General features: G+C 37.6%; 1 protein-coding gene across 17 annotated transcripts in view; it reads right to left on the bottom strand.

Moving 5' to 3' along the window:
* SLIT2 (slit guidance ligand 2) overlaps positions 1-24,239 on the bottom strand; it is a 274,923-nt gene that overhangs the window by 145,375 nt on the left and 105,309 nt on the right. The window contains exon 1 of one of the 17 annotated variants that reach the window (XM_049795156.1): positions 20,243-20,405. The exons of the other annotated variants lie outside the window; for them this stretch is intronic. The gene's annotated coding sequence lies outside the window, so the exon portion shown is untranslated. Of the gene's footprint in view, positions 1-20,242; positions 20,406-24,239 lie in introns of those variants that run through there. 17 annotated transcript variants of the gene reach the window in all.

Raw genomic sequence — 24,239 nt, forward strand, 5'->3', positions numbered from 1 at the left:
TGACTGAAAGTAATTGACTGAGAGTAAATTCAAGTTTCCTGTATTTGTTTAAAGGAACCTAAAAGGGAAGCACAGGAAACAAATTCACAAACAAAACATGTCCAAGGGAGACAGGCATAGACTTATACTGGAAGGGCCGCTGAGAGGCTGCTGTGGACCACAAAACACAGAGAAAAAGGAGTCTTTGAGCAGGACTGTAGTTTTTAAGCTCCCAGGGAACTTCTCGGGCAAGAGATGGAAAATGCCAGGACCATGGATACTAGGTCGTGAGAAGTAACAGCTCTTTGGAGGATGCTTACAAGCCCTCAGCAGTCTCTTCAAAATGCTGAAGATCTTGTAAGTGAGGAAAGTTTCACCAAATTCACATTCACAACCAAGCCACAATGTCAGATTTTACCATGCTGTTGAGATTTCCCTTCTCCCTTTCCCAAGGGTGAATGAGGAGGAAAGGAAAATGGGGAAAAGGATATGCATCCCCTTGCAAAAATTTCCATGGAAATCACTTAAGTGTAGCTGTCAGAGTGGCTCTCCGAGATGTCAGAATGCCTCCTCATATATCAAAGTGGGAATGAAAGCAGGTAGCAAGGAAATCTGTAACGAATTCCTACTGAGTCAAACTATAAATTTCCATACTAAATTACACAACATTTTTAGTGTTATTTTCCCTCTTACAAAGAGTTGTCCCTAAAAATAACTGTAAGACTTTTAAAGTCCTTTCTTGGCCATTATTAACAGTCTTCACAGTTATTCTCCAAAAATAATATTCCACATGGATTTATTTTACTATTTAAAAGCAAAGTTTCTAATTCAGGAAGAGAATACTCATCAGATCCTACCTTAACTTAAATAAAATTAAAAAATTTCATGCCAGTGCAGAATGGAAATGAGGATTAATTTCCCCATGGAAAATACTTAACATACATAAGATAGTTAATGGAAACAGAACTGCACTAATGTATTTTACATTATGAATACACATACATATGTTATTACTTCACACTTACATCGTGCCCCTTATCTGATAATCCTCAAATGTGTTTAAAACATTAATGACTTTATCCTCACAGAAGCTCTACTATGTTGGAAATATTTTCCTGTTGATTTTATTTCCCTCACGTGAGCTCTCTGGGCACACACTACTGCATTGTATCTGTCTGGACAGTGTCTATCAATACCGTGGAGAAACCATCACTAGCAAATTCACAAGAATTAGTAAGTCACCCTGGAACACTGAAATTGCGCACTGTGTACGCACCCAGAAATTAGTTTTATGACACAGCTATTATAAAACTATACCCTATTCCTATTTCTATCTACTTCGAACCCTTCATGAACCTATACCAAAGCTGTTTCTACTGTGTCACACACCACACAGAAACTATTATGCAAAGGAATATGGCCACTATTTCAGGAATTTATGGATATATTTAAAGCAAAAACAGTAGGCAAGAGTATGAATACAAAACATAATGTGATTATAAAGCCGCAGGTTAGTGGGTTTTGTAATTAAAGCTATTAAGACACTGGCAAGTTCTCTTCTTCCCCTCTTACAAATATCAGTTATGTGCAAAAGCTACTTAACTTGGCCCAAATGGCTGACTAACAAAGGGGACCTTGAACAGGATAATAAACCCCTCTCTTTTTGACAGAAAAAAACATGCTTTGGGATTACATAAATTGTTTAATTATATATGGTCTATTTATATAAGCATTATATAGACTAGAAAAGGGTTTTAATTATTAAAAGCATGACAGTTTCCCAGCATATAAATAAGGCTTTTCTATAAATTATTAGTATATTTAAAATTTGCATTACTCCTCATGGGATATCTACATCGGTAGAAGACACTGGAAAAGTTGGAATTGATGAACACAGTATTTCTTAAAAAAGCCCTGGACTGTCAGAAGTTAAAATACCAATTGAGACAGGATTCATGCTCCTCTTCGACTGAAGAAAATTTTGCCTGTGGATGTATATATTGGTGAACTCACAAAAGAGCTGTCTCTCCTTTATGATCAGTGACTTACACGCTTTGAGATCTAAATAAATAAAAATCCACTTTTAAGATGCTATTTTTACTAGACAACTCTATGAAATATTTCATGTATTGCTTATAAAAACAGATTTCCCAGTAGCTGTAAAGACCTCAGCCCTTCAGCTACCTGAGAAAAAAGGTCACATGCAGTTGTATTTGAAGATGTTCCCATCTTTGCGTCTACCAATGCATACACCAAGAGAAGATAAACATCTATCTTATCCCCCAAAACGTCAATCTTTAGGAGGTTATCTTACATTTGGCTTTCAGTGCACTTCTTCGAAACTGGACATAAATGGTTTCAAGCAGGGCTTGGGAGGCTTTGGTTCAGCAGCAGCTCTGGTGAGGCTTTGTAACATAAGCCTTCATGCTTCACTTCCAGAGTCAGAGCGTTCATCATCTGAATCCCGATGTCAAAATCCCGATGTCAAAAACTAGAAGGCTGAGAATCCTCAGATTATAAAAGGTTTGCATTACCACAGTTACCAGGAGCATTGCTATGCTTTCAAAGAACAGGAAATAGTAGTATGCCAAGTATTCAAAGCGAATATTTCACTGCCAGTCCCTGGAAGCTACAGCAGAATTATTTCTCTGGCTCAGCAAAATTATACCACTTATAGACATATATGAATTAAGTGGAGTAGTGCTCATTATGTTATTTAGATTTGCAAGTGGGCACATGACCATTTATTGGAAATAAGGAATAACATAGTTACCCTTGTATTCGGCACTGGTGAGGCCGCATCTTGAGTACCGGGTTCAGTTCTGGGCCCCTCACTACAGGAAGGACAATGGGTTGCTGGACCATGTCCAGAGAAGGACAACAAAGCTGGTAAAGGGTCTAGAGAACAAGTCGTGTGAGGAGCAGCTGAGGGAGCTGGGGCTGTTTAGCCTGGAGAAAAGGAGGCTGAGGGGAGACCTTATCGCTCTCTACAACTACCTGAAAGGAGGCTGTAGTGAGGGGGGTGCTGGTCTCTTCTGTCAGGTGGCTGGAGATAGGACGAGAGGAAATGGCCTCAAGTTGCGGCAGGGGAGGTTTAATTTGGATATTAGGAAAAACTTCTTTACTGCAAGAGTTGTCAAGCATTGGAACAGGCTGCCCAGGGAAGTGGTGGAGTCACCATCCCTGAAGGAGTTCAAAAAGTGCATTGACAAGGCATTTCAGGACATGGTTTAGTGGGCACGGTTGACAGTTGGACTCGATGATCTTAAAGGTCTTTTCCAACCTAGATGATTCTATGATTCTATGAACATCTCCATCTTAAGCATTAAAGATGAGGTATACAACTTCTAAAGAGAAAATTCTTAATACTTACTAATGCCTGGATGGTGTATTGTCTTTTTGCTGCCATATCAATTACTGCATTGAATGAAAGAAGCCTGCACTTTTGGTTTCAAAATTTCTTTCTCATTTCCTACTCTATAAACTCACTATATTGATTCCAGGAGTATGTATTTTGACAGATTGTAACCAGATTATGTTCCTTTTGCTATAAGCTTCACCAGTTTCTAAGACACAAACTTGTGCTTCTCAAACCGTGGTCATTCAATGAGATTCCAAAGACCCTTCCTTGCTGAGGCACTGAATACGTAATTAGTGTGAGCTAATGTAGGGAAGAGCATTGCTGTAAGCTCTGAGGAGGCGACACTTATCATAAATTGACCAAGTGGTATCAGGAGACAAGGAAGTGACTTTGGAGAAAAAAACCAAACAACAAAACAACAAATAATCCAGAGCTCATTATTTAAGAATAATGATTCTGCGCTGTAAAATACAGTTTTAAAGTTCAATACACTTTATATAAGATACCCAATAGCCCATACTGACAAGAGTTGACAGTCTGTGAATCATTATGGTATGTTTTTCCACAAAGCAGCACACAGGCTTTCTAAGTTAACGTGGAAGGAAAAAGACTGAAGTGCTGCACTTGCTGACTGCATAAGCAGACCCATGACCAACTATATCACTTAATCATATACAATATTTTGCTGTATATGCAGATGCAGTAGTACGTTTGTATTCAGCATGTCAAAGCAAATGAATATGCTTGCAATAGATCTAAGATAACTTGCTCCAAAACCTCCTGAGAACACACTTGAAAATTTACAGTTCTTATTCTTCTGTTTTCTATTTCAAATCTGCCCAGACAGAATTGTACTTTAAGAATTATTTAATCAGATGAATCTTTTACAGTTCTTGCTACGTCAGTCTTCAGCCATGAGTCCATTTGTTCCAACTTTCTTCAAGCTTGTTCTTGGCTTCAGGTGTTACACAACAAATAATTTATGTAATCCATATAACTGCTTATCTATCAACACAGTTGCACAGAGGGGGGTTAGTAAAGCTTTTGCAACTGCCCACAGATTGAATTAGGTAGGAATAAAAGAAAACTGTCTATAAAATCAATTTCTGTGGAAGAAGAGTTGAAGAATCCTCTAAAAGAGTTAAAGCAGACGCTCTGAAGGCAGAATTTGTCTGCATACAGAAACTACTTTGAAAGCGTTTGTAATCTTTAGGAAGCTATTTAATGTACGTAATTTGTATCTTAAGCGACTAAGATGCTTAAGTATTTGAGCATGGGGGAAAATGGTCAAGCAATACCTACATAATGTTTTCTTCATTATATAGCCTGTCAGTGTTACCCTGGAGAAGATTTACCAGCCAAAGTCATAACAAATGCAGAATCTGTGTATTCTGAAGACACTGAAAAATATCCCTTTAAAAAGGAACAACACAGGAAGGATGTGACCATATGGGTTTCTGCCAATTACCTACAGAAAGAGAGGAGTTTTGGAAACACTGATGACCTAAGTGTCTTGTGAGACATAGAGAGAAAATAGTCCTGACATAACATAAATATATTTTACCCTAGAATTTGTTATTTTAAATTAGTTTCAGCAAGGAGAAGTCCTTGTCTGGCAGTGAAATGAGTTAGATGACTTAACACATATTCTCCACTGCTATTTTCTATTATTTTAGCTTACAGAAATATGAACAATTTGGGCAGGAAGGCATATTCAGAGGTCTCTAGTCCAACTCCCTGCTCAAAGCAGGTCTAACCAGATCAGGTTGCTCAGGACCACACCCAGCTGGGTCTTCAACTCCTCCAAGGAAAGAGATCCCACAACCAGTCTAGACACCTGCTCCAGTGTTCAGCCGTCCTTCACAGTGAATTTTCACCCCCTAATATATAAGCAGAATTACACATATTCAGCTTCTCTATTGCCTCTTCTATACCTGCGCACCGCTCAGAAGAGCATGGCTCCATCTTCTCTGCATCCTCTGATCAGCAATAAGTTCTGCCTTCACTTGCTCTTCTATGGGATAAATAGACCCAGTTCCCTCTTGTATTGGTTTTGTTTGGCAAGGTTTTGGTAGTGGGGGGGAGGGGGGGTACAGGGGTGGCTTCTGTAAGAAGCTGTTGGAAGCTTCCCCTGTGTTCGAGAGAGAGCGAGCCCGTACCAGCCGGCTCTAAGACGGACCCGCCGCCGGCCAAGGCCGAGCCCATCAGTGATAGTGGTAACGCCTCTGTGATAACATTTTTAAGAAGGAAAAAAAAAAGTTGGGACGGGGAGAAACTGCCACCGGAGTGAGGAGTGAGAACACGTAAGAGAAACAAGCCTGCGGACACCAAGGTCAGTGCAGAAGGAGGGGGAGGAGATGCTCCAGGCGCCGGAGCGAAGATTCCCCTGCAGCCCGTGGTGAAGACCCTGGTGAGGCAGGCTGTCCCCCTGCAGCCCAGGGAGGTCCACGGTGGAGCAGATCTCCACCTGTAGCCCGTGGAGGACCCCACGCCGGAGCAGGTGGGTTCCCGAAGGAGGCTGTGACCCCGTGGGAACCCCGCGCTGGAGCAGGCTCCTGGCAGGACCTGCGGATCTGTGGAGAGAGGAGCCCACGGAGCAGGTTTTCTGGCAGGACCTGTGACCCCGTGGGGGACCCGCGCTGGAGCAGTGTGCTCCTGAAGGACTGCACACCGTGGAATGGACCCATGCTGGAGCAGTTCGTGAAGAACTGCAGCCCGTGGGAATGGCCCACGTTGGAGGAGTTCGTGGAGGACTGTCTCCCGTGGGTGGGACCCCACGCTGGAGCAGGGGAAGAGTGTGATCGGCCCTCGTCCTGAGGAGGTGAAGCGGCAGAAAATAACGTGTGATGACCATAAACCCCATCCCTGTCCCCCCGTGCCGCTGGGGGGGCTTGGTGGTGAAATCCGGGAGTGTGGTTGTGCCCGGGAAGAAGGGAGGGGTGGTGGGAAGGTGTTCTGAGATTTCGTTTTATTTCTCATTACCTTGCTCTGGTTGATTTGTAATAAATTGAGTTAATTTTCCCAAACTGAGTCTGTTTTGCCCGTGACGGTAATAGTGAATGATCTCTCCTGTCCTTATCTCGACCCACGAGCCTTTTGTTATATTTTGTCTCCCCTGTCCAGCTGAGGATGGGGGAGTGATAGAACGGCTTTGGTGGGCACCTGGTGTTCAGCCAGGGTTAACCCATCACACCTCTGCCTCCTGTGCTCCAGCTTCCAACCACCATGGTGTGATCTTTTTCTAACAAGGAGCCCAAAACTGGACATGGTTTTTGGATTATTTGAGAATACACATTTGAAAAGACTGCTGACTGAAGTACGGCTTTAAAACATACCCTAAAAGGAAGATAGCATTAGTATCCTACAAAATCTTGTAAAATCTGTATCATCTTTCAGATTGCATTTTCATAACTATTTTAAAGATTCAAAATTAATCTAAAGAAAAATAAAATATCGATTATAACCTTTGAATAAACTATTATGTATGGTCATAAAGAATACAGTTCCAAACAATGCTATGGATGGTAACATGCTGGCAGAATTTAAATAAATCCCAATTATACATCTTTGAGGTACTAGATAAGTAAGACATTAAGACGACCATTCCACAAGATACTATGAATGCCAAATAGAATCTCTATGGAGGTCACTTCAAAGGCCAGTTTCCTGCATCCATAAAATCAAGTTTAAATTATGTTCTGTGTGGGTCTTTCATATGTGGTACTGTTACCATGAACAACCAAGTTCCATTACAGATCTATGAGCAATTGTTTTCCATTTTTTATGAGTGGAAAAAAAATGCTATTTAAATAGATTTTAATTTTTCTTTTGATTTTACAAAATTAACATGAATAGACATTAAAGGTTGGCTAAAAAGGACTGACAGAGCATTTCTATGCACTTTTATCTCACCCCAGACTTAGGACATGACCTTTAATCCTGGTACATACAAAACTTCCCTTGATGTAACTTGTTATTTTGTCTAAGAACAAAAATTGCAGAATCAGGTCTATTTTGAATTTCTCTGCTTTTTTTTTTTTTTTCCCCTTGTTATATCCAGTTTCATGACTGTGAAGAATTGACTTTAAAGTGAATAGTGAAAGCAATGCATCTGAGCTGTCTCTTTCTTGGAAGTCAGCTTACATATTAACAGAAAAGAAATTAAACTTGTTTAATTACAAATTACTTATTACCAATTACAAATTACTGTCAACCCATTAAAAGAAGAACAAAGTAATGCTCAAGCTTCATTATTTGTGCATTTTGGGATTTGTTTTTAAACTGTTTCCTCTAACTATTATGCACATGGGTCAACTTAAAAAGAAGTAACTTCTCAGAACTGCATATAGTCATGAAACAAGATGGAAAAACTGATAGCTTGTGGGACTTGCAAGGCCTTTCAGTACATTTCCACTTTTCTTTAGTGCTCCCCTGAAGAAAATCAAGACTGATCTTTGACAACATTACTTTACATGAATTTACACCAAGAACTTTCAGCAAGAATTGTGAAATTTTGCAGATTTTCAGATGTCTTTCACCTCAAATGATCCATTTCTCCCATGCACTTGGAACCTGACGAGGACTTAACTTTTAAGGTCATAAACGTTTTACACAACTTCAGTTAGGCCAGACAAAGATAAATTAAAAACAATTAGCTCCTTCCACCTTCAGTGGCAATTGTCACTGGATCAAAATGTTTCCTGTTTGCAGCAGTATAAAGTACACAATTTTTCTAAGAGCAGAAGAGAAGAACTAGGCATTTCCAGTGGGTCTGGTAAAGAGACTGGTGAAGAAGCTAGATCTGCTTGCCTACGGATAGGCTTGTCTGAAAAGTGATAAATTTTCCATGTGATACTTAAATGCAATTGCATTTAACTTTGGTAAATAGGAAAATCTTTGCTTCTGCTCTTAACAGAATTGTTCTAAAACTGATATCCAAGCATCATCTAAGATTTCAATGAAGTACTGTAGAAGTTCTACAGAAAATTATAAAGCTGAAAATGATGAAAGGGTTTCTTTTCACTCCAGTATCTTCAGTAGTTTAAAAGGATTTTGTCTTTTTGGGGGGGAAAAAAGTGTTATGGAAAATGAAATGTTAACCTCTATTTAGATTTTGCTAACTGGATTACTTCTTTATAAATGTTTACTCTAAAGATTGCTGGATATACAGATGCCCACTTATGGCAGTCAATCACTCACTAAGAATCTGAGACCTGCATCTTTCTTTGAAGTCAATAGGAAGAGTGAGTGCTTAGTGCTCTGAAAATCAGGTCAGGTTTTTCTCTTTATTGTTTGGTAGCTTTAAAAATGTTTGCTAGACAACAGACACATAAGACTTGAAATATAGCATCTTCTGGCCAACCACCTCCTTGGTTTTTTAGCAGTACTAATTTTTTTCTCTCCCTCACCCCCATCATCCTATACCCTTGCCCAGTAAACCAGTGATTTCAATATGCAACTCTCAGAGCTACAGAAAGTTGTTAACTTCCTTAAGGTACTATGCTGAATATAAGCTACAGCAGATGAAGTACACCTTGGTACAGTAAAACATTTAAATACATGCTAATTTTGACATTCCACAAGTGTGTCATCAAATGAAACCTTACAGATAGATATTCAAATTTTCTAAATGTTTTCTGAGTGTCCTAATACTGGAAGCATTTAATTGTATGCACTCAACAGGACTTCTATTACTGAATTTGACGGAACCAAGACTTCATCCTCTGATTCACAGCATCCACAGTGGATTAATCACTGCAGCTAATTTCAGGCATCTACATATAACTTTGCAAGAACAATATACTCATTAGTATTTATTAATGCAAGTTTTTATAGAAAATTGTTCAAACTTTTTTTTTTTTAAACAGCAACAGAATGAGGGAAAAAAGCCTTCACTCTCTTGCTTCCTCATTCTGTTGCTCGTTTAGTTTCAGTCACATAAATAAATTGGTTTTAGCAATACTTGTGTGACTGGATCTGTGCAGGTGTAACAGGACGTGACTTGCCAAACATCTATGACAGGAAAGGATCAGAGAAGAAAATTTACATCCTCTCTTTTGAAACCTAATTTAAATTTTCTAATCCTTATGGTTTTGGAAACTGCTCTAATAAATAAAAACATAAGCACACAATACTTTTCCTTCCCCCGCCACCTTTTTGCTTTCAAAACTAATGGAGTAGATTGCCTTTGCAGTCAACTGAGCTTTTTTTTGTCAACTCATGTTGACTACCTTTTCCCTCTTTTCTCCCAGAATAAAGTTACTGTCTCGTAGAACTGTATTTGCTAATGTGCTCAGCTTAGTAAATATTAAAATGCAAGTATTTCTTTTACAAAGGTGATTTTCAGTCTCTCCAGTGACTGCTGTTCAGTGCATATTTTAAGATTTGCAAAAATTCTATTTCCTGAAATTAAATAAGCTTATGTTAGTATTCTCCTAGCCAATTTCTTGGAATGCCAATTTTCAGCTACTAGACCCACATTCTCCTATTCTCACATTCTCAAATTTTAGTAGTATGCAGAACTAAAAACTAACTTTAAGTTGCTGTAGATATCTCACCAAGTTTATGCTTAAATCAACCTGTCAGTGGGCAACACTACTGAACTTTTTGACTTGCAGAATACAGACTCTAAGTATAATTTCAATTGCAAAGCTATTAATTTTGACACAGGTGGGCTATTCTTTGGCCAACATTTGTGGTAATCTCATTTGGTGTCATCTTGAGGGCTTCCCACTCAAAATGTAACTCTGCTTGCTCAACATATTCTTTCATGTTCCCTCCAGTGCTTGCAGCTCTCATTCTATCCAGTATCATTTCCAGGGCCAAATTTTTCACTCTACTAATACAACCATCTGCAACATCTTACTGATACTTTCCTTTACCCTCTACATATGTATGTACACCTTGAACTGCTACTCTACTCACATATGCCAAAACCCACATGAACTTTCCAGACTCTTCCTCCTGATCCTGTCTCTACCTCCAGCTGCAGGTTAAATTAATCTCTTCACTACTAATATACGTTTCAGGAAAGAATTAAGCAGTAACCAATCCTTTGAAAATCCGCATGAATAATAGGAATGTTATTTTCATCTATTTTCAGCTGAACAACTGAAAAGAAATTTCTAAAATGCATTGGTAGTGTTCCTCTTGCATAATTTACAGGAGTAGATGCATATTAATATTGAAATGTCAAAAATTTGAATTTTTCATTTTTTGTAATTTTTTTTCATAGAATATGATTATGTTCATTTTTTCCCTCAAGTTAATTAGCTTTCTTATTTACAAGGAAACACCATGTTCTATTACCACGAAAAGATTGTTACTTGGGTAAAATATCAAAGAGAAAAGATTTGTAAAAGTGTTGTAAATAATTTCTCTAAAAATAAACATTGGATATGTTTATCTTGGATACAGCTAAAAGCTTAAAGGGACATTAAATTAACATTCTATGAGGAGTTACACAAATGTTAAATTTTTTTTTCAATTCCTATGGGAAGCAAGAAAATAAGCACTGTTATTTCTATTTTATGGCTAAAGAAACACAGACAGAAGTTAAGTGACTTGCCCATAGCAATGCAGTGTATCAATGTCAGTGCCAGAACTAAAATTTATGAGTTCCTATTTCCTACCAAGAATGCTAAGATACACACTGCTTTTTAAAATATATACTATTTAATATTTATTACTATAAAAATATGCAGGGTGCACCTGGAATTGGATTAGTAAAAATATGCATTAATGGTTTATAGTCCTTTGCTGTTAGGTGAGTAGGTAGACGGATAGACATACTGGTTTGGCTACTGAATTACAGCTTTACAATTATGTGTTTTAGGCCAAATTAGAGTTCTGCTAATCATTTGCCTTGCCTTAAAGCTCCTCCCCCCCCCCTTAGCTGAATGAGGTCCAGTGACAATCACTAGCATTTGAAAATTTCTGCACTGGCTGGTCTTGATTCCTAATGCAGCCATACATATACTGTATATTTCAAAAGTAACCCTAAGATAGCTCACTTCCTCTTAGAATCAATATTCCTATTTATAAATAATGTTGGTATTTTTTCACCTGGATCCAGTAGTATCTGGAGGCCACAACTGAAAGGAAGGCAGAACTGTCTGGCAGCACTTAACATGCACGGCAAGAAAGGGATTCAGGTAGATGAGAGAAAAAAAGTAAAGAGGAAGCAAGAACAAAGAAAATTGAAGTTGCTCATGCCAGAAGTCTCAAAGACGGTCAGGAATTCAACCCTCCTTTTTATTGCTGCTACCACTGCTTAATAGACAGCTTTGCCCCTCAACTGGCATGCATGCTTCTCCAAATTTTCCTTTCAACCTAGGATGATGCTCTCTATAGGGTAACATGCAAAAGTTCAAAATGCAGTTGTCTTTGTCCAAGCTGTGCCTGGATAACTCTCTAGTACTGGCCCGAAGTGTATGTGCAGTTTAACACTTGTGTAACAAACATTAGGCAGCAAGAACTTTATCAACAACTGCAAAAAATGCAAACCCAGGTAAAGATGCAAAGGAGCCAACAAAATTCTATCAGTACAGAAAGAGGTAGCACAGATTGCTATGTCTAAGATTAAATATACTTCACTGCATTATGCTTGTAATACTTCCCTCAAACACATTCTTAAATTAATCTCCAACATAGAATTATTTCACATAGCAACTGGCACTTAATGGTGTATGAAAATGTAATTTGGCGTTTAAATTAAATCTTGTTAAAATGCTTATCTGAAACAGCTTGAAACACCAGTTAATCAATGAAATAGTGATAGCACTGTTCTAGAAGTATAGAACAACCTACCAAAAGTAGAGGAAGTACAAGACAGAACAATCTGTGGGCACTACCTATTTCAGTATGAACGATGTATATATCTGCAGGAACTTGGTCTCACTACAGGAGATACTGCACATGACATGTAATATATTCCTGCAGATCAACTAAGGAGGATCTTCTCAGTACTGAATAGCTGTGAGAGAACAGAAGGAAAACAGGAGTTGTTTGAGGGAGGCTGAAGGAAGAGACGGCAAAGAAACGTGTTCAGTTCAAGCCAAAACATGCAAGAAAACCATGACAAAAAAAGTCTCAAACAGAAGAACACACACACTGAGTCAGAAATTTCTTTCCTACAATTTAAAGATTGTCCAGGCTACTTTGCATGAACTCAGGAATATTTTCTGCTTAAGCACTATGCCTTCTTACACACCACAACCTCTTAAGTAATGACAGCAGTAATATCTATTTATAGTTACAACAAAGCAATTTAAACCAACAGCTGCTGCTAATTTAGTAAAACATGGATTTAAGCTGCTTTTGCCTTTGTATCTCTCCTCCACTTCTAAACCTATTCTTTCTCAAACCTGCCAAAAATCAATAGAAATCAACCTAATATAAATAACTAAATATGTAAGAATAAGTACTCTAAGAAACTGTTACTGTAAGAAACTGTTCTCTCATCATCTTTACATCAATAATGCCATTTAGATTCTTTGTTTTTATTTGTTTATGAAAGGTTAGCCTTTGTATAATGTCTGTACATTAAGCATCTAAGCCGTAATACAACACAATAAATAACTTTGGGGCCTGGTATATGAAGTTTGACTAAATACAGTGTTCATAGAAGTGAATAAAAATTAGCAGATCATTACATCCTAAAGGTTCAAAGCTGTCCACTCAACTTGACAATGAAGTAAGATTAAAGAAGCACCTGTAGATCATGAAGATTGCCCACTCTGGTGTGAGGCTGCTTCTGTGGGTCCAAGTCCTTCCAAGCAGAGCCAGTGACAACACCTCAAGGAAAAAAAATTGTCACAGTACAGAAGGACTGGATCTGAATGGAGACAACATGGCTGTGGTGGAGTTATTCTGGCCAGTCCCAAAAGACTTCACAACCCTCATAATTAGTGTAACTTCACAACACAGTTGTTCTATTAAATAAAAACTAATCACAATGTTGCTAAACTTCTTTGGCCAGTGAGGCAGGAGGGAAGGTTCAAGGAAACAAAACCAAACAAGATTGAGGTGGAAGAGGGAAAGGAAATTCTGAACTGAGCAATAACTTGTAATTAATAAGGGAAGGGCAATTATTTGGGAATTCCCCTGGCTTGAAAGATTCTCTTATCTCCTCTATCAGATACAGGAAGACACAATTATAGGAACTCTGCTAGCTCTGCATACAGATGGCTCACTTCAGAATCACACAACTACGGCATTAGGATGTGAGTTACTATTAATGTTCTCTATGCAAATATTTAAAAATTTCCTGAGGCAGAAAGCTGTAAAAACCAGAGCCCAAGAATGACAACTGCATTGTACAGATGGTTATGTAGCATCTTAAAAGTCCTCTCAGAGACACTACCACTCACACAATTTTAATTTTTGTTTTAAAAATATATCATAGCTTTCTCTTAGCAGGAATACAATCCTGTTTTACAGATGAGTTGGTGAGGAATGTAAAATTACATTGAAAAGACTTTATAAGAAAGGCAGGTTCAATTTTAATACAGTTTTATATGCGTTATAGAGGATCCTCTCCCATTTGACTTTTCTTTTTCAAACCAGCAGTGTACCAATCCTCAACAATACTGTTACAGAGAAAGAAAACATTAAACATCTGAAACAAAAAGGAGTTGGCAACTTTTACTATTACTGACATTGACCTTACAGGAACACAAATACCTGCCACAGAAGGCAATACATGAACATGAATAAGTAATTGTTTCACAGCACTTCTTGAATACAGTTCTTCACCTCATTATGAGGTGCTTCAAATTTAATTACTTCATATTTTACATTATTTTTTCTGTTACAAGATAAAAAGCTATTTGGCAAGCTGCCTGCTTTGATCAAAGTATCTGATGTAAGAGAAAAAGAAAATGAAAATCTAATATGAAATTCTTTGGCAACAAAACCTCCTGTGTGCCTAAACATATTGAATTTCTTAATTGCATTATTTACATTAATGTCTGTTCTTATACAATAGCAAGTATTTGCCTTTACTTTTCCTTTGTAATTTTTTTAAGCACCTCTTATCCTGGCACCTGAAAATTACTGGCATAAATTAAAACACAATTACATCAGAATTTCAACTGCAAGATTTCTTCCAAGCCAGGGGAAAAAAAAGCAACAACAACAGCAGCAAAAAGAGACACTTTGGAAAATTCCATCACATATGCAAACAATATTAGTACTTCTCAGAACTCCCGACATGGAGATTTCTTGTTGTGTAGCATATGTTTATTTTGCACCTCTATAAACCAGCGATACTGAATGTAGCATATAGACTGAGCTAATTATCAAAAAGGAAAGTGCCTCTGTGGCTCAATCCGGGTATCACAGAAGTGACGTACAAGATTTTAATTGGAAACAGTGCAGTACTGCTAGACAGATTCTCAATCTCATTTAAGATTTTCCAGCACACAGAGACAGATGTATTAGGAATACAACTACGTGGGACAGAAGTACAGCCAACGTAACGCTAAGGAACACAATGGCTTCCCTAACTGTCACCAAGACCAGTCATACCTCTGAGTATCCACCATCAAGGATAAGTAAATAAGTTTAAAAGACATCATTCCTCATTCAAATGTATAACGATTCACCCACAGACTAAGCCTAAGGATCTGCAGATCTCAAAGGGGTATTTTGGACTGCTAATCTATTTGCCTGCAAACTGGGATAATTTGTTTTATTTGGCAACACAAAACCTAGAGATAATGAAGATTTTTATGAAACTAATAAATAACTTGATATAGGCAAAAAGTCTTGCTCCACATGTTAAAAATGGTGTGCATTATATGTGTGTTCATATATATATGTTTAGATACATGTGTATATACACACACACGCAGACACACACATATGTTCTCCTTCTCTGCAAAAAGTCTAGATTACCAACCTTCCTAAAAAAGGGAATTCTCTGATATAAATGCATTCTCAGTCTAGGACAGATCTGTTTAATAAGTTTCTAGACATGTTTGCTCAACTTTCCTGAAGTTAAAATCTTAAAAGACATTCAATGAGTTGATCAAACAGGGGACTTACTCAGTTTTGAAGCTGCATGAGAAGGGGATGATAACGAGGTACCAATTTATAAGAGTGAAAACCCCTGCTAATATTTACAAAACTGAAGTGAATGTCCTCCTACAAGAGATCCACTGGTTTCAGTAAGATTGCACTTATCAGGTCATTTTCTACATGCATAATTTCTGCAACACCTATTCCTCATAAGGAAGCCAAAGAAATGTCATATTTTATGTAATTTCCATTCAAACCTGAAGAAAATGATAGGAATTTTTTTCTAAGTAAAGAACATGATTAGTGGTCCACATATAATTCTGTGTAACTCAGGCAGGGAAGAACTCTTCCACTGTGGCAGTGTTTGTCTCCTTTGAAAAGAATGCTTGCCTATGTTTTTTATTTGTGGATCTTTGTATATACCACAAATTGTAATGAAAATATATTTAGCCAAAAAGTCCAAATACAGAGTCTTTTGATAGGCGCTGAAACTCAGCAGCACAAACACGTCCATTTGGAATAATAAACAAGAAAAAGAAAAAAACCAAGCACCATACACCACAGCCATCGCTAAATTACACTCAACAAAATTCTAACCCCATCTTCTGCACTACAGGCAGTTTTCCAGCCTTTTCAACCAAAGAAATTTTTCTGATATACCACCGCTTTGAAGTATCTGTATATTTTATGGATGCAACCCAGGAATCCAAGGGAAAGAGAATGAACATGAAACGCACAGAATGGCTATCTACAAATTTCTGGAAATCATACTCCTTAAGCTAAAACAGCCAAAAAACCACATTTGCTTTTGAGCCATGACCAATAAGCATGGCAAAATAATGCTGTGTTCCAGAAGCTAACCCCTATCTTTATTCTTTGCCTTTGAAGAAAGTCGTACGCTGTCTTCTCCAGGAATATTCAAAAAATACGATCCTTTCAGACATGAAGATGAGGTTGGCCTTGCTCACCATCCTACCCCTTCCTTCCCTTTTGCTCTTCTGGACCCACCCTGCCGCATTGCCCCATTTCCCACCTCCCAGCCCCACTGTCCCACTCCTTCCCCCAGCACAGCAGCTGGCACTCTGCATATCACCTTTATGGTGACGGACAAGTCAGTTAAGTGCCCTCTGGAGTAATTTCAGTATTTTCCATGTATGTTCACATCTAACATTCAGAAATAATGTAGAAAGATTACAAAAAAGCATAGTGAGCATGAACGGGAAAAGAAAGGTGAATTCAGAGATGCTGTGTTTTATAGTTTTCTGAGAAAAAAGAAAGCATTATTTCACTTCGGAATTCAAGATCACCTTAGCAAAGACCAAATTCAGGCACAGGAGCAAACAAAATTAAGAGGGCTGCTAGTGTCTTTCTACTGATGGAGGCAGGATCTGCCCTCTCCCATGGCGTCAAAGCCTTCCCTCAATGAGCTGCAGAGAACATCTTGCTATTCGTACTAGTCTCAGTATCTCTAAAAATCAGCACTGAAGTCATAATCACACAACGTTGTAGATTATTTTTACTTCATAAGCTCGGTAATACGAACTTGTGTCAAACTAACATAAAATTTGATTCCTCCCTGTGAGTTTCATTTTATTATGAAGACATATTTGTATATCATGGATATGGTCTCTCTAATGCCATCTTTCCTTGGCCTTCAGCTTCCTACAGTAAATCTACAGCTATTACTATTTCGAAGTTGTTATTACTTCAAAATGCTAAATTTCACATCTGAGAATACAGAGAACATTTATGCTGGAGAAACTGCCTCCACACCAAAATAGCTTTCTTCATTATTATTTTACCTATGCTTTTTGCTTTGGAACTTGGCACCCTGAAAAGGCTTGACAGCATTAAACTTTCAAAAAGGAAAATTTAGCCACCTGTTTCCTTAAGAAAAACCTAGGGATTTTTCCTGTTAGTGAACAGCTTCAAACTCACTCTTTTCACCTGTACACAGAACTGAATTTGAAAAGACTAATAGGCTAATAAGTCGAATAGTGCAAAGATAAAAATTTAAACAGGTTTATTTACAGCATATTTAAAGAGAATATAGCTCAGGGCCAGGAAAAGTATGAGATGTGCAAATGCGTGTGTCTTCTTCATGAAAAGCACCAGGCAGCCTTTTTAATAATAAGATCACATCACTGTCTGATGCTGTCGGAGCACAGAAAACTCTAAGGGCCGTATCTTTTCAGAGATAAGCACAAACTGCTCCGAGCAATTAACGTTAATTAATGTTACTAATTAAAAGTCTAGACAAGCCAGCCTTCTCACCCTGGAATGTTTTTGCCCAACAGTTAATACCTGCAGACTTCAGTCTCGGTGATGGTCTAGTAACACTTGACAAGTTACCCTGAATACAGCACTTAGAGCTTGTTGAAGCTTTGTGTTAACTTTGCACCTGCACGGGGCCCCCAGCCTCCAGGAGGCCATGTGGATCAAGTGCTCCTATAACTGGGGTTAGTCATCTGTATCAGAATCACAGCAGACTCCCTCATAACAAAGTCTCTTTTTTGTTGTTAATTAAGACAGTACCAAAAAAATAAAGTTACTTATTCAGTCATGAGGGCTGAATGCTCCCAGTAGGTAGTCTTTTCACAATTCAATTTCCCTGATGGGACTCGAAGAGGAAATGAAACAACAAATTGTACTCCTGATGATCTAAGCAGAAGCTGCAATTCCACGGGGAGTCCTGCTAGGTCAATTAGTTCATCATGCTAACAGAATAGCAATCCAGAAACCAGTGTCCCACCAACAAAGGTCTGAAAAAGTGAAGTTCAATGCCCAGTTGTAAAGCAGTCTCCAGTAGATATTATTGTTAGGTTCAGCAAAAGCACATTTACTGAGTATAAAAATAGGGCAGCAGTACTGAAAAGCCAGGGCGATATTCCCGTACCGCTAGATTCATTCATGTGAATGCAGCAGAAGCAGTCCACCTTTGTAAGAACTCTAATGAACGCTCCTTGTACAAAAGAAGTTCATCTCATCAAAATGTTTCCTTCTTAAATCGGTTATTGAAGAGGTAAGTACCTTTAAGCAAGCGTTTCTCTGGAAAGTCGAAGTGCAGTGCTACACCTGTTGGTTTTTTTCTTTTAAAGCGTTTCGATATTCTGAAACCTTAGTATCAGTTCATCTTCTGTGCTTACTGCGTAGTATCGTTTTACAAATATGTGGCAAAAATAATTAGCAGGACTTTTTTCTTACAATGCCATCCAATAATACTGTAATGAAACAGACAGCATTTAAATTGCTTTTTTTAAAGCAGCCCTCAGAGAAAATATATGCACTTGTGCTAAGTTTTTTTCCTTTATATTTTGAATAAGAAGGTGATACTTCAGTGCTAATTTTATAAATTGCAAGCACTGGTTTTGATGCCAGAAGACTATGTTTCAAAAGAAAAGATGGTCTTAGAGGCTGTTTAAACACCAAACTTTCACCTATAGTCCTGTGAATGTCCCCAAAATATTCAAGCACCCATTTTGTTTTCTTAACCTACAGAATCTGAATTACAGAACTCATTTTTACCAACCTCACAGCGGGACTCTGGGATTAACAATTCTTCTGAGTTTGGGAACAAAAAGGACTATAAATTCCAGGCAGCTGTCGTCTTTCCATCTGCATATACTGATGCAAAATACTTGTTTTACTCGAACAGGTCAAACATGAGGTAGTAGTTAAAGTAGCAGATTGTTGCCAATCCTATTATGTTTATAAACAACTACTGCATTTCCTCCTGCAAAGCAACTTCAGATATTCCATAGTTTTGCAAAAATAACAGAAAAATGACTTTTCTACTTCCCTATACACTGGTCATAGTTGTAAAAAAGGAAGTTGCGTAAAGAAAAGCAGATTATTCGGTTCTAGTTTACTTTATTGCTATCAGCTACTGCAATATTAGACCTTGATGCTTTATTTACAGAACTCCCCACTGACAAAAGATAGCACTGCATAATGAGTACACAAACGCATTTCAAGTGCACATCTTGAAAGCTGTTTTTGTAAAATGCCTTCTGGCTGCAATATTTGAATGTATGGTATGCTGACAGTCAGTAGGGACAACAACACAGATGTGCTTTGTTTGGCTCCTAATGGATTCAGTCCCAAAGAGCACTAAAAAGAGAGAGACGGAAGAAAACTTAAGCTTTACCTTTTTATGAAACTCTGATCATGCACTCTCTCTCTGGCCATGTGGGTTGAAATAGGATGGAACAATAATACAGCCTATTTATGAGAGAATGCATTCTTGCTTCTTTTGAAAGAATGATTACTGCTACGATTTCTATTCACAGAAAACTATCTTTAGGTTACTATATTTAATTTTATGACGTTAAGAATAGATTTAAGTTAATTTTAATTTTAAAACATGCACTGAAATCTTTAAGTTAAGACTCTTTGTGTTGTCTGTCTAGAAATAACACTTTGTTTATCAGTCCTGTAGGGGTTTTAGAATTTCTCTTTTACTTAATTAGCTTATTATAATTTTAAAAGCCATTATTTACTCGCAGCATCTTGAAAAAATTTGAGTGTTTCTGCAGAGCAAATGTATGTGAATGTTTAAGCAAAGTCACAGAAGATGATGCATCTTAAACTCAGCACTAGCACTTACAGTATTAATGGTAATGCTGTTGCCGGTAAGATCATCATATAGAAGATAACAAAGCAGCACCTTCGGACACGATTGTCTCATTTTACTCCAGAAATCTGTATTTTGATCCAAACACAACCAGAATATCACCACACAGATTTGGCCGAGTATACAGCTGTTCTGATATAAAACTGAAACTAGAAAATAAGATAACCTAATGGGAGCAACCGCTAATGATCATATTCCATGAAAACCCGGTCTCCATGAAGACATTTGCTGTTTAGAACAACTCTTACCTTTCAAAGAGGAAACGATGCTGACTTCAATCCCTTTGGAGGATGCCCGGGCAGGAGGGCTGCTGTGACAGTGCATGCAAGATGATGAGCAGAAGGTAAACCTGAGCTAGACTACAAAGTTAGCTCCTAAACTTACATGCTGTAACAATTTCTTTTACATTCCTCGGCACCATGCTCTGCTGTCGACTCTAAGAGACTGTGTCAGATGGGACCAAGAATACAAGCCTGGAATGCCTCATGTGGATCAACAGAGAGTATGTAAATATAATACAAACATCATAATCGCGGTCCTGAAGTTTTCCAGATGGCAGCAAAGAAGCAGAAATAATGCCACAGAAACTTGTCTGAAACATGTTGCTAATAGCAGGTTATACTGATAATTCATATCAGATGATGGCTTTGTTTACACGTGTAAATATTGATATCTGATCTTTTTTCATATACCGCAGTAGAAAGGATGGAAAGTGAAGTAGTAACCTTAGGTCAATTACATTCATCCTGATAAATCCAGTTCTTCTCTTCACCTAAAAAAAATCAGTACACAAAACCACAAGTTCTCTTCTATAGTAATTCTCTTGAATTTTCTTATGAGAAGAAGGAGAGTCCAGAAATTATAAAAAGGCTGCTGCCCTTGTAAGAACATGCAAGTGTCCTTTACAACTGATGATACTTCCATATGACAGCTGCCAGGGGCACTAATTATTGCCCTATAGTCGTCACATTTGTGTGCCTATTAACAATTATTAGCTCACCGGACTTCAAATGATCGCTTTATTTCTATCTACAATGGATTCCACACTCAAAAGCCTGGTCTAAGAGCAACTCAAACAATGGTTTGAAAACACCTCTCATAAATTTTAGACCATCATTCAATTGCATTTGGCATCATTTTAAATGACAGTTAAACCATGCAAGTAGATAGTTGCTCTAAATAACGAGATAATCATAGGATATTGGCTAATTAATTAGAAAATGCTTTAGGTCCTAGATTCTCTGCTGTTTAACAATGACCACAACTTCACCTGATTGTGGACTTCAAATTCAGTCTAACATACAGAGAAATTGTATATAAAGAATGCAAGCATGATGAATGCCCCCATCCATGGGCTTCTCTGGAAAAAAGTTCTTGTCAAAACATCCTGTCTGATGGACTCATCAGATCAGTTGACAAAGATAACAGCATTAATACAAGAGACTTCTGTAAACTCTGTGAAATGCAGGCAGTGATATTACTTTGACCTGCAGCATTAAAGAAACTCTTCTGCAAATACACCATTTCTGGTTCCAACATTTCTAAATATCGTGTTGAAAAAATGGAAAAGAGAAAACTAAATGAAATGAGATCTAGAAAGCAGTCTCTGTAATGACAATACTTCAGATGTTCAAATTGTGTACTCAGCAGAAGTTTTGAAGGTTAATTGACACTATGAAAAATTTAAAAGAAGATCCTATAATTAGAATCTGAAGATAGATAACCCATAGAAAGCAAGGTACATTTTTAACAGCAAACAATAAATAGAAATTGGAAAACCTACTGGGGAAAAAAGCAGCTTTTCATGAAGTCTTTAGATGAACAAAGCTTCTCTTTTTATAAAATTTTCTTTTTAACATCCCTTTTGAAAACATTCTGAGAAGCACTTAGGAACTTAAGAACACTCTACTAGCTGATTCTGAGATTCTATGCTCCTTGCCTAAAATGTCCAGTAAAATTGCCTTGTATAAACAACCAGCAGTGGACATATAATGAAAAATGCAATCAACTTCTTCAAAAAAATCTAAGCATTATACCAATATGTATTATTTGACATGTTTATTAATTTTTGGAGCAATGAGGCTAGTGGGATTTCACTTGGTGGTCTCAGCTCTTCTCGTTTTCCTGTCTGCTACATGTCCATATCACACAGTGTTGCTATTGTTCACGCAAGTCATTTCATGCATCAAGAATACTGTGATGGTTCTTAGATGAGTCAGTACCTTATAGTGATTTTCCTTAAGAAACCACTGAAACATTGAAATAAATACCAGCTTGAAATACAGATATGATTTCATAATATAATATAGAAAATATCTGCCTTTGCTACATGATTATCATCCTACTTACGTTTGCAAAATAAATTTCAACAAAGGACCCAGAATTAGAATTTTTTTTTTTTTTTTAAAGTTATAAAGGTATTTTCAATTCTGAGCTAAAATTACCTCCACAAAATTAGGTATGTCAGAGTAGAAGCAGAAAAGAAGCAAAAAACAATGTAAAAACTCAGTATCATCTACACTTTCTGCACCTATCAAGGAAGCAGAGTAACAACTGATGTCCTTTTTATGATTTCAGTGCAAGTAATCTGGGCCACTGGATATGCCACAGGTAAATTTCACAGGTCTTCCTCACACCCATCTGAAACTGGATTTATGCAGTGTACCTGCAGTCAATGATAGAAACACACAGCCACCTAATTTGGTCCCGTGCCATCTCCAGATAGCTTTACGGTATGGAATTGGTAAAACCACCCTTTTCCTTGGTTTTCATATACCTACTTGTATTTTACTTTTCCCTTCAATACAATCGGAATTCTATTAAAAGAATGCAGAAGATTACTACTCTTCAGAGGCACCCACACTGCCTTTCAGGAAAGGAACCAGTGCATTTATCCAAAACTTTTTGCAAGATATTTTTAAAGATGCAGAAGAAAAAGGAAAGAAACCTAATACTAAGTGTTTTACTTTGATTTTACTTTAAAAGAGTTAGAGCAAAATGCTAAGCACTAATACTAAGTAGTGTTTTAACACAGAAGTGTCAAAATACTTTTAGAATTCAGAAATGTTTGTGGGTGAAGAACTGCTGAACAGAACACTACACTAGTTCTTTTATTCTATGCATAAGTATCCCCTGCAGTGCCATAGCAACTTTTTGATGTATTTTTCAAAAGGTTTTCAACTCAACCTACCAGGTGGTTTTAGGAACTCAGATTCATGTGCTGAAGCTGTGTGCCAGCAGTTATCAAAGAATGCGTGGCATGCATCCTAATATTCTTATTGTGCGATCAGGCTGTTTCTATATTTATGTGCATATGTATGTCTATTTCCATATTCATGGTCCAAATCTTGTGACACTGCAAATGCAATGGTGTAGCATTTTACTACATTTATGTACATAGCAGTGTCTCACTGACTGAAGCTTTTCAAGGAAAAACATTAACTCAATTCATCAAAATGGTTTGAAAAGCAGGCTTTTCTGTTTCTACTGGTCTAATAATGCTTTTTCCAAAAGAGATGTAAAGTTTGGTTTAACTCTAAAACAATCAGTGCATGTAGGTAAACAGAATAATTGTCTCAGGTTTCTACTTCCACACCATGGGAAGTTTGACTAAGTTAAATATTTATTTACTTCGGTTATGTCACATATTGAGAAAGTGCCAGCAGACATCAGCATTTGCGTACAGAAATTACAGGAGATTCTCTAACTCTGTCTGGCCTTTCCTTCTATCAAGAAATGGAAAAGGGAGAGAGAAAAAATCCTAAACTGCTTTTCCTCCAGTGTGGGAGGTGGCTGGAAGACCATCTCTGCCCTCTAGTTTCAGATAGTCTGTCCTTAAACAGAAAAAAAGTTTGATCTTTTCTTTCTCTGTACCTGAAGTAGTCTTTGTAGCAAATGGCAACTCAGAGCCCTTCCTTTAAGAGAAGAAATCCTATTACTCATTTGAATCAGGTGGTCATTACGTACAATCACAGAAGGGCACTACGAGAGCCAAACCAGAGCTCCCCATGAGATGATGCCCTGAGACCTAAAGAACAGGCCTAACCTGTCCTTAGTGGGAATCCCCAAATAGAAATTTCAGCCAAATCCAGAAGTGAATATACTTATCAGCAAAATCTGTAATTACTCTAAACCAGGTTACAACATACATTAAGAACATGTTACTACTAACTAAGGCTTAAGTGTATCTTTATTTAAATTATTAAAAGAAAAACAACAAGTAGTCTAGTATTTTATTCTTGAGTT

The sequence above is a fragment of the Accipiter gentilis genome, chromosome 3 (genome assembly GCF_929443795.1).
Source record: "Accipiter gentilis chromosome 3, bAccGen1.1, whole genome shotgun sequence".
In the NCBI taxonomy this organism is placed as follows: Eukaryota; Metazoa; Chordata; class Aves; order Accipitriformes; family Accipitridae; genus Astur; species Astur gentilis.